General features: G+C 40.4%; 1 pseudogene; it reads right to left on the bottom strand.

Moving 5' to 3' along the window:
• Positions 1-3,509: 3,509 nt before the first annotated feature.
• Positions 3,510-4,216, bottom strand: LOC138432781 (large ribosomal subunit protein uL1 pseudogene; annotated as a pseudogene).
• Positions 4,217-11,039: the final 6,823 nt, after the last annotated feature.

The following is an 11,039-nucleotide window of genomic DNA, read 5'->3' as shown; positions in this document are numbered from 1 at the left end:
TCAGCCAGCTAGACATAACTGATCTAGCAGATGTAGCTAAAACTCACTGGCGATTTATGGTGTCACGTTACCCTTGAATTCAATTCCCATTCAGTAGGACTGGGAAGAGCCCAAGAAATAAAGCCATTCAGTTTATTTAGCATAAATTTAATCACTTATAGAGACAGCATCTGAAATTTAAAATTCTTCACGTCTCCTTAAAAGATGATATTGAAAATTCTGGCTTCAAAATTCTCTGACGAAAAACCTATCCTGGGAAATTAACTCTTGGCCTCCTACTTCAGTCTTCCTTTGTTTTGGCCTTCTGTGTTTCCACCAAGAATACTAGCAACACTTAGCCCTGTTTCTTGTTCCTTCTGATGCTCCTGCTGTGATTCCAGGACCAGAATGCCATCGGTAACTTCTGAATTTCTGCTGTTGTCTGCACCCAGCAGATTAACATAAATGTGCAGGGATGTCACTTTTCTGCTCAAAAACTTCAGAAGATTAGAGGATAAATTTGAAACTCTTCACCTGGATCTAGACTTGCTAAACCTGCTTTCATGTTTTAACATTAGTAAATTATAGGTTTGTTTTTATTAAACCAATTTATTTTCACCCCTGAACCTGCCATCTAATTCATAACAAGACAGTAATCCTAATAACCTACCTGTGTCCTCCTTGTCTATCCTAATCTTACCCTTTTCCTCTCTCTCAAAGCTAACCACAGTCCTAAATTTGGCGTTGGTCATGCCTCATTCTTAAAATGTTTTAGCATATATAAATAATCCTCAGTTTTATAGAAGGTTATCATGCTCTAGTTTGCCTTCTATGGCTTGCTTCAAACTGTTTTCCTCAACATTTGGTTACTAAGACTCATCTGTGTTGCTGCATGTCTTACAGTTGGTTAGTTTTCACTTTTGTATAATATTAGGTTGCAAATATATCACAGTTAGCTTTGATCCCATCCCTCCTTGTTTTCTGTTTTGCTATTACCGATATGTGCCAAGTGTATTGCGGACATTCTTGAACATGTCTCCTGGAAAGCATTCCTGCTTTGGTTTCTCTTGGGTGTGTGCCTAAGAGTGAAATTGTTGAGTTTTAGGTTGTACCAATAAGGGTCCTGGCAGGAACAAGGTCAAATTGTGTAATTGAGGAAAGTTAAATAAAGGAACTATTATGGGATGATGAAGCATGCTAGCTCTAGCAAGGGCAGGGAGCCATGGCCATCCTATCCCCGAAGAGGAAAGGAGAGGGAGGAATTACTGGAACCTGAAGAGGGCAGCTGCAGCTGTAGGAGGGGATTACCCAACAGAGCTCTAGCTTTTCGTGGAACTCCACCAATCAACAGCCTGGCAGAGAGGGAGCTGATCTCACTAAAAACCCTGACCTCACTCTCAACCCGTCCCTTCAGTGTTTGGCAGAGTCTCTCATTAGCTCAACCCAACCCAACCAGAATGCCAGGTAGCCCATTGACTCAAGTCTCTAAAGGTCAGCTTGCAAAAACAGAGCATGGTTTTGCCTTTCCATATTCACAGGGTTCTCGAGGCAAGAATTCTGAAGTGGTTTACCATTCCCTTCTCCAGCGGACCATGTTTGTCAGAACTCTACACCATGATCATCTGTCTTGGATGGCCCTGCGTGGCGTATAGCTTCAATGAGTTACACAAGGCTGTGACCCATGTGATCATTTTGGTTTGCTTTTTCTGATTGCAGTTTTCATTTTGGAGGCTGTGCAATTATAGTTCTTACTTCTTCTCTTTGCCCTCTGATGGATGAGGATAAGAGGCCTGTGAGTGTTTCCTGATGGGAGGGACAAGCTATGGGGAAAAACTCTTGCTCTGGTGGGCAGGACCATGCTCAGTAAATCTTTAATCCAGTTTTCTGCTGATGGGTGGGGCTGTGCTCCTTTCCTGTTTGTTGTTTGGCCTGAGGTGGCCCAGTCCTAGAGTCCACAAGCTCTATGGTGGGGCTAAAGGCGACCCCCAAAAGGACTTATACCAACATGGACCTCCTAGTACTGCTGCTGCCAGTGCCTGCTTCCCTTCAAGAGGCCTCTACCAACCCACATCTCTGCAGGAGGCCCTCAGACACTTGCAGGCAGGTCTGGTTCAGTCTGTTGTGGGGTCACTGCTCCTTTCCCATGATTCCTGGTGCACACAAGGTTTTGTTTGTACCTCCCAAGAGTATCTGTTTACCCTAGTCCCTGTGGATGTTCTGTAATCAAATCCACTGCCCTTCAAAGTTGGATTCTCTGGGTATTCCCAGTTCCTTTGCTGGAGCCTCAGGTCAAGAAATCTTACGTGGGGGCCTAGAGCCCCTGCCACAGTGCAAGAAACTTCTTTGCTATTATTGCTCTTCAGTCTGTGGGTCCCCCTCACAGTGCATATGGGATTGGATGTTAATGTGATTGCACCTCTGTCATTTGTTGCAGCTTCTCCTTTGTCCGTTGAGTCTGTTTCTAGTTTGTAGATAGATTCATTTGTGTCATATTTTTGATTCCACATTGAGTGATATCATATGGTATTTGTCTTTCTCTTTCTGACTTCACTTAATATGATAATCTCTAGTTATACCGTGTTGCTGCAAATGACATCATTCATTTTATGGCTGAGTAATATTCCATTATATGTATGTACCGCATCTTTATACATTCATCTGCCAGTAGACACTCAGGTTGTTTTCATGTTTGGGGCTATTGTGAATAGTATGGTTATGAACATAGGGATACATATATCTTTTGAAATTACATTTTTGTCTGGATATACACCCGGGAGTGGGATTACTGGATCCTATGGTAATTCTCTATTTATTTTGAAAGTATCAGGTAAGTCAAACTGACCTGTTGTATCATTTAGGGTCTCTGTTGCTTTATGGATTTTCTGTCTAGAAAATCTGTCCATTAATGTGAGTGAAGTGTAGAAGTCTCCTACTGTTGTATTTCTGTCAACTTCTCCGTTTAGGTCTGTTAGTTTTTATGTATTTGGGTGCTCATATATCAGGTGCCACATGTAGCAATATTTTTGATGTACTTGTGGGAGGAGATGAGCTCCGTGTCCTACCCCTCTGCCATCTTCATCATGCTCCCTCTTAAATTTTTTCCTTATTTCTGTCCTCCCTCTCACAGATAATGCTATATTTAATCAAACCTTGAAATGTATCTTTTTTAGTTAAGACTTAACAATAAAACTGTTCAATAAACTTTGCTAGTAGCTAATTGCTTTTGCCAAATTAATGCTTGCATCACAACATCTCCTCTGACTTGCCTAAAATTCATTGGTGGAAGGAACAAATGACCCCAAATTAAACTCTCCTTCCCAACTTGTGCATAGTGCTGCTGTTCACTATTATAGGAGTATCTCAATAATTTGTTCCCCAACTTTATATTATGAATAATTTCCAACATGTAGGAAAATTTGAATAATCTTATGTAACTATTATCCTGATAACCCCCTGTTAGATTTATCAGTCATTATGATGATTTATCATATGGATGATGCTGAGGTTAATGAGGACATTAGCAGAATATCTTTCTTCTTTTTTTTTTTTTTGATGGTTTAGTATGGTTTATTAAGCTGTGCCTTAGTACAGACACTGGGGCTTGCCCATGGTGCTCTTAATGTACAAGGCCTGACTTTCTGCCAGTTTTTCTTGAGCAATGATACCAGGAAGTTGACAGCTAAGTGGATGTTGTACACAAAGCTCATCATCTGTCATCTTCACATGGCCAACAGCCACTGCCAGACGCAGCACCTTCTTCATCTGGAACTTGACCATGGACTTCACGTCATCAGCTTTGGCCACCATGTTCTCATTGTGGGTCAGCAAGGAAAGGAACTTGCCAGCCTTGTTCAGGCCTGGGCCCAGGATTCGGGGGATCTGCTTGATCAGAGACTCTGAAGCCAAAAAGGCATCATATTTCTTGGCCAGCTTCTTGACCAGTTTCTTATTCTTGTTGAGTTTTTTCAGTGCCTCGATGTCCATGTGGGGGATATCCACAGCCTTGGCCTCATCACAATGCTGCTGGTCCCCCCAAGACACACATGGAGAACTTGGGGCGGGGAGTGGACTTAAGCCTGACGGTGCCCGAGAAAAGTTTGTCCTTCTGAGGGTCATAGTTCTTCAGGCTGATCTGAAGCGCCACCCTCTCCAAAAACTTTCTGCGCGTGCGCTGGTTCCCGTGCAGGACTTTCTGCACCGCCTGGTAGAGGGTGTCGCGGGAGACTTTGCTGCTCATAGTTCCCTGCACCGCGATAACCGGAAAAGAGCAGAATATCTTTCTTATTTTATTTTTTATTGAGTGAAAGTGTCTTTAAATTCTATAATGCTATTAAACAGTTTTCCAAAACGCTTTTCCAAAACAGTTTTCCAAAGTTTCACACACACAATTTCATGTACTCTCAGAATATCCCGTTTTTCCACTGTATTGTGGTCTTTCCACCCTTCTTACTCTCTCCTAGTAATGACTAGGTTGTCCTATATATCTATGTATCTGAGTCCGTCTCTTTTTTGTTCTATTCACTAATTTTCATTTTCAGATTCCACGTGTAAATGATATTTTGCACTTTTCTTTTTCCATTTGACATTTCACTTAGCATAATGCCCTCCAAGTCCATCCATGCATCCATGTTGCTGCAGATGGCAAAATTTTATTATTTGATTTTTATGTGGCTCGCCACGTCTCCTTCATTCATCATCTGTTGCTGGATACAGGTTGCTTCACAAAGTCTTGGCAATTGTAAATAATGCTGTGGATATAACCATGAACATTGTTATCGTTGCTGATGTTAAGTTGTGTCCGACTCTTTGTGACCCCATGGTCTGGTACCTCTCCAGGCTCCTCTGTCCATGGGATTTCCCAGGGAAGAATACTGGAATGGCTTACCATTTCCTTCTCCAGGGGATCTTCCCAACCCAGGGGTCAAACCTGCGTCTCTTGCATTGGCAGGCAGATTCTTTACCACTGAGCCACCAGGGAATGTTGATGTGAACATTGAGGTGTGAAGGTGAGGTGTTCACCAATGTGAACATTGAGGTGCTTATATCTTTTCAAATGAGTGTCTTTTTTTCTTTTTTTTTTAGGATACATACCATGGAGTGAAATTGTTGGGTAGTATGATAGTTCTATTTGTGGTTTTGTGAGAAACCTCCATACTGTTTTCCACAGTGGCTACAAATTATATTACCACTAACAGTATATGAGGATTATCCTTTTTAAACATTTAATTCTGATTTTGTATTAAAATATGATTGTTAGTTTCAGGTGTATAACAAATTGATTCAGTTATCCATGTGCAAATATCCATCTTTTTTTCAGACTTTTCCCATATAGTTTATTACAAAATATTGAGTAGCATTTCCCACACTATACATTAGGTGCTGTTGATTATCTGTTTTATATATGGTAATGTGTGTGTGTGTGTGTGTGTGTTAATCCCAGACACCTAATTTATTCCTCCTTCTACCTTTCCAGTTTGGTAACCATAAATTTGTTTCCAAAGTCTGTGTGTCTGTTTCGATTTTATAAATAAGTTCATTTGTATCTTTTTTTTTTTTTTAGATTCTCCATATAAGTGATATTATATGATACTTGTCTTTTCTCTGTCTCTTACTTCAGGTAGTAAGATAATCTCTGGATCCATTCATGTTGCTACAATGGCATAATTTCATTCTTTTTACAGCTGAGTAATGTTTCATTGTATATATACCACATCTTTAACTACTCCTCTGTCAATGACAATTAACTTGTCTCTACGTCTTGACTATTATAAATAGTGCAACAATGAATATTGGTGTGCATGTATCATTTTTGAATTAAGATTTCTCTGCATATATGCCCAGTAGTAGTGATTGCTTGATCATATGATAGTTTTATTTTTTATAGGGGCTACCAGCTACATTCCCTCTGCCAGTGTAGGAGGGTTTCCTTTTCTCCACACCTTCTCCTGCATTTACTGTTTGTAGACTTCTTGAAAATGAACATTAACTAGTGTGAGACGATAATTCATTATAGTTTTGATTTACAGTTCTCTAATGATCAGCCCTGGGATTTCTTTGGAAGGAATGATGCTAAAGCTGAAACTCCAGTACTTTGGCCACCTCATGCGAAGAGTTGACTCACTGGAACAGACTCTGATGCTGGGAGGGATTGGGGGCAGGAGAAGGGGACGACAGAGGATGAGATGGTTGGATGGCATCACCAACTCGATGGACATGAGTCTGAGTGAACTCCGGGAGTTGGTGAGGGACAGGGAGGCCTGGTGTGCTGCGATTCATGGGGTCGCAAAGAGTCAGACACGACTGAGTGACTGAACTGAATGATTAGTGATGTTGAGCAACTTTTCATGTGCTTTTTTGCCATCTGCATGTCTTCTGTGGAAAAATGCCTATTTAGATCTTCTGCTGAATTTTGATTGGGTTTTGTTTTTTGATATAGAGTTATATGAATTGTTTTTATATTTTGGAGATTAATCCCTTGTCAGTTGCTCCACTTGAAAATATTTTCATTCTATGGTTTGTCTGTTTATGATTTCCTTTGTTTTGAAAGCTTTTAAGTTTAAATAAGTACCATTTGTTTACTTTTATTTTTATTACTCCAGGAGGTGGATATTGCTGCAGTTTATGTCAGAGTGTTCTGCTTATGTTTTCCTCTAATAGTTTTATATTATTAGATCTTACATTTAGGTCTTTAATCCATTTTGAGTTTATTTTTATGTATAGTGTGGGAAAATGTTCTAGTTTCTGTACTTTCTAGACTTGGATGACTGTTTCTTTCCCAGGTCAGGAGTGTTTTCAGCCATTATGTCTTCAGATATGTTCTCTACGTCCTTTCTCTCTCTTATCTTTCTGGGACTTCTAAAATGCAAACATTAGTGCACTTGATGTTTTCCCAAGGGTCTTTTAAGCTGTGCTCACTTGTTTTCATTTTCTTTTCTTTCTTCAAAGGCAGTGATTCCCGCTACTCAGTTTTTCAGCTCACTGATAGGTTCCTCTGTGTCATTTGGTCTACTGTTGATTCCTTCTAGTGGACTTTTCACTGAAATTACTGTGTCTTTTCATCGCCTATGTGTTAGTTGTTCAGTTGTGTCTGTCTTTTTGTGACCCCATGGACTGTAGCCTGCCAGGCTCCTCTGTCCATGGGATTTTCCAGGCAAGAATACTGGAGTGGACTGCCATTTCCTTCACCAGAGGATCTTCCTGACCTAGAGATCGAACCTGAGTCTCCTGCATTGCAGGCAGATTCTCTAACATCTGAGCCACCAAGGAGGCCCATTTCATCTGCCTAGTTGTTTCTTCAGTTCAGTTCAGTCACTCCATCGTGTCCGACTCTTTGCCACCCCATGAATCGCAGCATGCCAGGCCCCCCTGTCCATCACCAACTCCTGGAGTTCACTCAAACCCATGTCCATTGAGTTGGCGATGCCATCCAACCATCTCATCCTCTGTCGTCCCTACTCCTCCTGCCTTCAATCTTTCCCAGCATCAGGGTCTTTCCCAATGAGTCATGTCTTCACATTAGGTGGCCAAAGTATTGGAGTTTCAGCTTCAACGTTAGTGCTTCCAATGAATATTCAGGACTGATTTCCTTTAGAATGGACTAGTCTGATCTCCTTGCAGTCCAAGGGACTCTCAAGAGCCTTCTCCAACACCACAGTTCAAAAGCATCAATTCTTCAGTGCTCAGCTTTCTTTATACTCCAACTCTCACATCCATACATGACTACTGGAAAAGCCATAGCCTTGACGAGATGGATTTTGTTGACAAAGTAATGTGTCTGCTTTTTAATATGCTGTCTAGGTTGGTCATAACTTTTCTTCCAAGGAATAAGCATCTTTTAATTTCATGGCTGCAGTCACCATCTGCTGTGATTTTGGAGCCCCCAGAAATAAGGTCTGACATTGTTTCCACTGTTTCCCCATCTACTTGCCATGAAGTGATGGGACCGGATGCCATGATCTTTGTTTTCTGAATGTTGAGCTTTAAGCCAACTTTTTCACTCTCCTCTTTCACTTTCATCAAGAGGCTGTTTAGTTCCTCTTCCCTTTCTGCCATGAGGGTGGTGTCATCTGGATATCTGAGATTGCAGACATTTCTCCCGGCAGTCTTGATTCCAGCTTGTGCTTCATCCAACCAGCGTTTCTCATGATGTACTCTGCATATAAGTTAAATAAGCAGGGTGACAATATACAGCCTTGACGTACTCCTTTTCCTATTTCGAATCAGTCTGTTGTCTCATGTCCAGTTCTAACTGTTGCTTCCTGACCTGCACACAGATTTCTCAAGAGGCAGGTCAGGTGGTCTGGTATTCCCATCTCTCTCAAAATTTTCCACAGTTTATTGTGATCCACACAGTCAAAGGCTTTGTCACAGTCAATAAAGCAGATGTAGATGATTTTCTGGAACTCCCTTGCTTTTTCGATGATTCAGCGGATGTTGGCAACTTGATCTCTGGTTCCTCTGCCTTTTCTAAAACCAGCTTGAACATCTGGAAGTTCACAGTTCACATATTATTGGAGCCTGGCTTGGAGAATTTTGAGCATTACTTCACTAGCATGTGAGATGAGTGCAATTGTGCAGTAGTTTGAGCATTCTTTGGCATTGCCTTTCTTTGGGATTGGAATGAAAACGGACCTTTTCCAGTCCTGTGGCCACGGCTGAGTTTTCCAAATTTGCTGGCATATTGAGTGCAGCACTTTCACAGCATCATCTTTCAGGATTTTTTTTTTTTTTTTTTTTAATTTTATTTTTTTTTAATTTTTAGTTTTTTATTTTTTAAATTTTAAAATCTTTAATTCTTACATGCATTCCCAAACATGAACCCCCGTCCCACCTCCCTCCCCAGAACATCTTTCTGGGTCATACCCAAGCACCAGCCCCAAGCATGCTGCATCCTGCGTCAGACATAGACTGGCGATTCAATTCACATGATAGTATACATGTTAGAATGTCATTCTCCCAAATCATCCCACCCTCTCCCTCTCCCTCTGAGTCCAAAAGTCCGTTATACACATCTGTGTCTCTTTCCCTGTCTTGCATACAGGGTCGTCATTGCCATCTTCCTAAATTCCATATATATGTGTTAGTATACTGTATTGGTGTTTTTCTTTCTGGCTTACTTCACTCTGTATAATCGGCTCCAGTTTCATCCATCTCATCAGAACTGATTCAAATGAATTCTTTTTAACGGCTGAGTAATACTCCATTGTGTATATGTACCACAGCTTTCTTATCCATTCATCTGCTGATGGACATCTAGGTTGTTTCCATGTCCTGGCTATTATAAACAGTGCTGCAATGAACATTGGGGTACATGTGTCTCTTTCAATTCTGGTTTCCTCGGTGTGTATGCCCAGAAGTGGGATTGCTGGGTCATAAGGTAGTTCTATTTGCAATTTTTTAAGGAATCTCCACACTGTTCTCCATAGTGGCTGTACTAGTTTGCATTCCCACCAACAGTGTAGGAGGGTTCCCTTTTCTCCACACCCTCTCCAGCATTTATTGCTTGCAGATTTTTGGATCGCAGCCATTCTGACTGGTGTGAAGTGGTACCTCATTGTGGTTTTGATTTGCATTTCTCTAATAATGAGTGATGTTGAGCATCTTTTCATGTGTTTGTTAGCCATCCGTATGTCTTCTTTGGAGAAATGTCTATTTAGTTCTTTGGCCCATTTTTTGATTGGGTCGTTTATTTTTCTGGAGTTGAGCTGCATAAGATGCTTGTATATTTTTGAGATTACATAGTTCTGGAAGTTTTAGCCACAGCAATCAGAGCAGAAAAAGAAATAAAAGGAATCCAAATTGGAAAAGAAGAAGTAAAACTCTCACTGTTTGCAGATGACATGATCCTCTACATGGAAAACCCTAAAGACTCCACCAGAAAATTACTAGAGCTAATCAATGAATATAGTAAAGTTGCAGGATATAAAATCAACACACAGAAATCCCTTGCATTCCTATACACGAATAATGAGAAAGTAGAAAAAGAAATTAAGGAAACAATTCCATTCACCATTGCAACGAAAAGAATAAAATACTTAGGAATATATCTACCTAAAGAAACTAAAGACCTATATATAGAAAACTATAAAACACTGATGAAAGAAATCAAAGAGGACACTAATAGATGGAGAAATATACCATGTTCATGGATTGGAAGAATCAATATAGTGAAAATGAGTATACTACCCAAAGCAATTTACAAATTCAATGCAATCCCTATCAAGCTACCAGCCACATTTTTCACAGAACTAGAACAAATAATTTCAAGCTTTGTATGGAAATACAAAAAACCTCGAATAGCCAAAGCAATCTTGAGAAAGAAGAATGGAACTGGAGGAATCAACTTGCCTGACTTCAGGCTCTACTACAAAGCCACAGTCATCAAGACAGTATGGTACTGGCACAAAGACAGACATATAGATCAATGGAACAAAATAGAAAGCCCAGAGATAAATCCACACACATATGGACACCTTATCTTTGACAAAGGAGGCAAGAATATACAATGGAGTAAAGACAATCTCTTTAACAAGTGGTGCTGGGAAAACTGGTCAACCACTTGTAAAAGAATGAAACTAGATCACTTTCTAACACCGCACACAAAAATAAACTCAAAATGGATTAAAGATCTAAATGTAAGATCAGAAACTATAAAACTCCTAGAGGAGAACATAGGCAAAACACTCTCAGACATAAATCACAGCAGGATCCTCTATGATCCACCTCCCAGAATGCTGGAAATAAAAGCAAAAATAAACAAATGGGATCTAATCTTTCAGGATTTGAAACAGCTCAACTGGAATTCCATCACCTCCACCAGCTTTGTTCGTAGAGACACTTCCTAAGGCCCACTTGACTTCACATTCCAGGATGCCTGGCTCTAGGTGAGTGATCACACCATCATGATTATCTGGGTCATGAAGATCTTTTTGTACAGTTCTTCTGTACATTCTTGCCACGTCTTTTTAATATCTTCTGCTTCTGTTAGGTCCATGCCATTTCCGTCCTTTACTGAACCCATCTTTGTATGAAATATTCCCTTTGTATCTCTAATTTTCTTG

Source organism: Ovis canadensis, chromosome 2, assembly GCF_042477335.2.
Source record: "Ovis canadensis isolate MfBH-ARS-UI-01 breed Bighorn chromosome 2, ARS-UI_OviCan_v2, whole genome shotgun sequence".
Lineage (NCBI taxonomy): Eukaryota > Metazoa > Chordata > Mammalia > Artiodactyla > Bovidae > Ovis > Ovis canadensis.
Note: the sequence above shows the minus strand (reverse complement) of the source record. Positions and strands in the feature narration are given on the sequence as shown.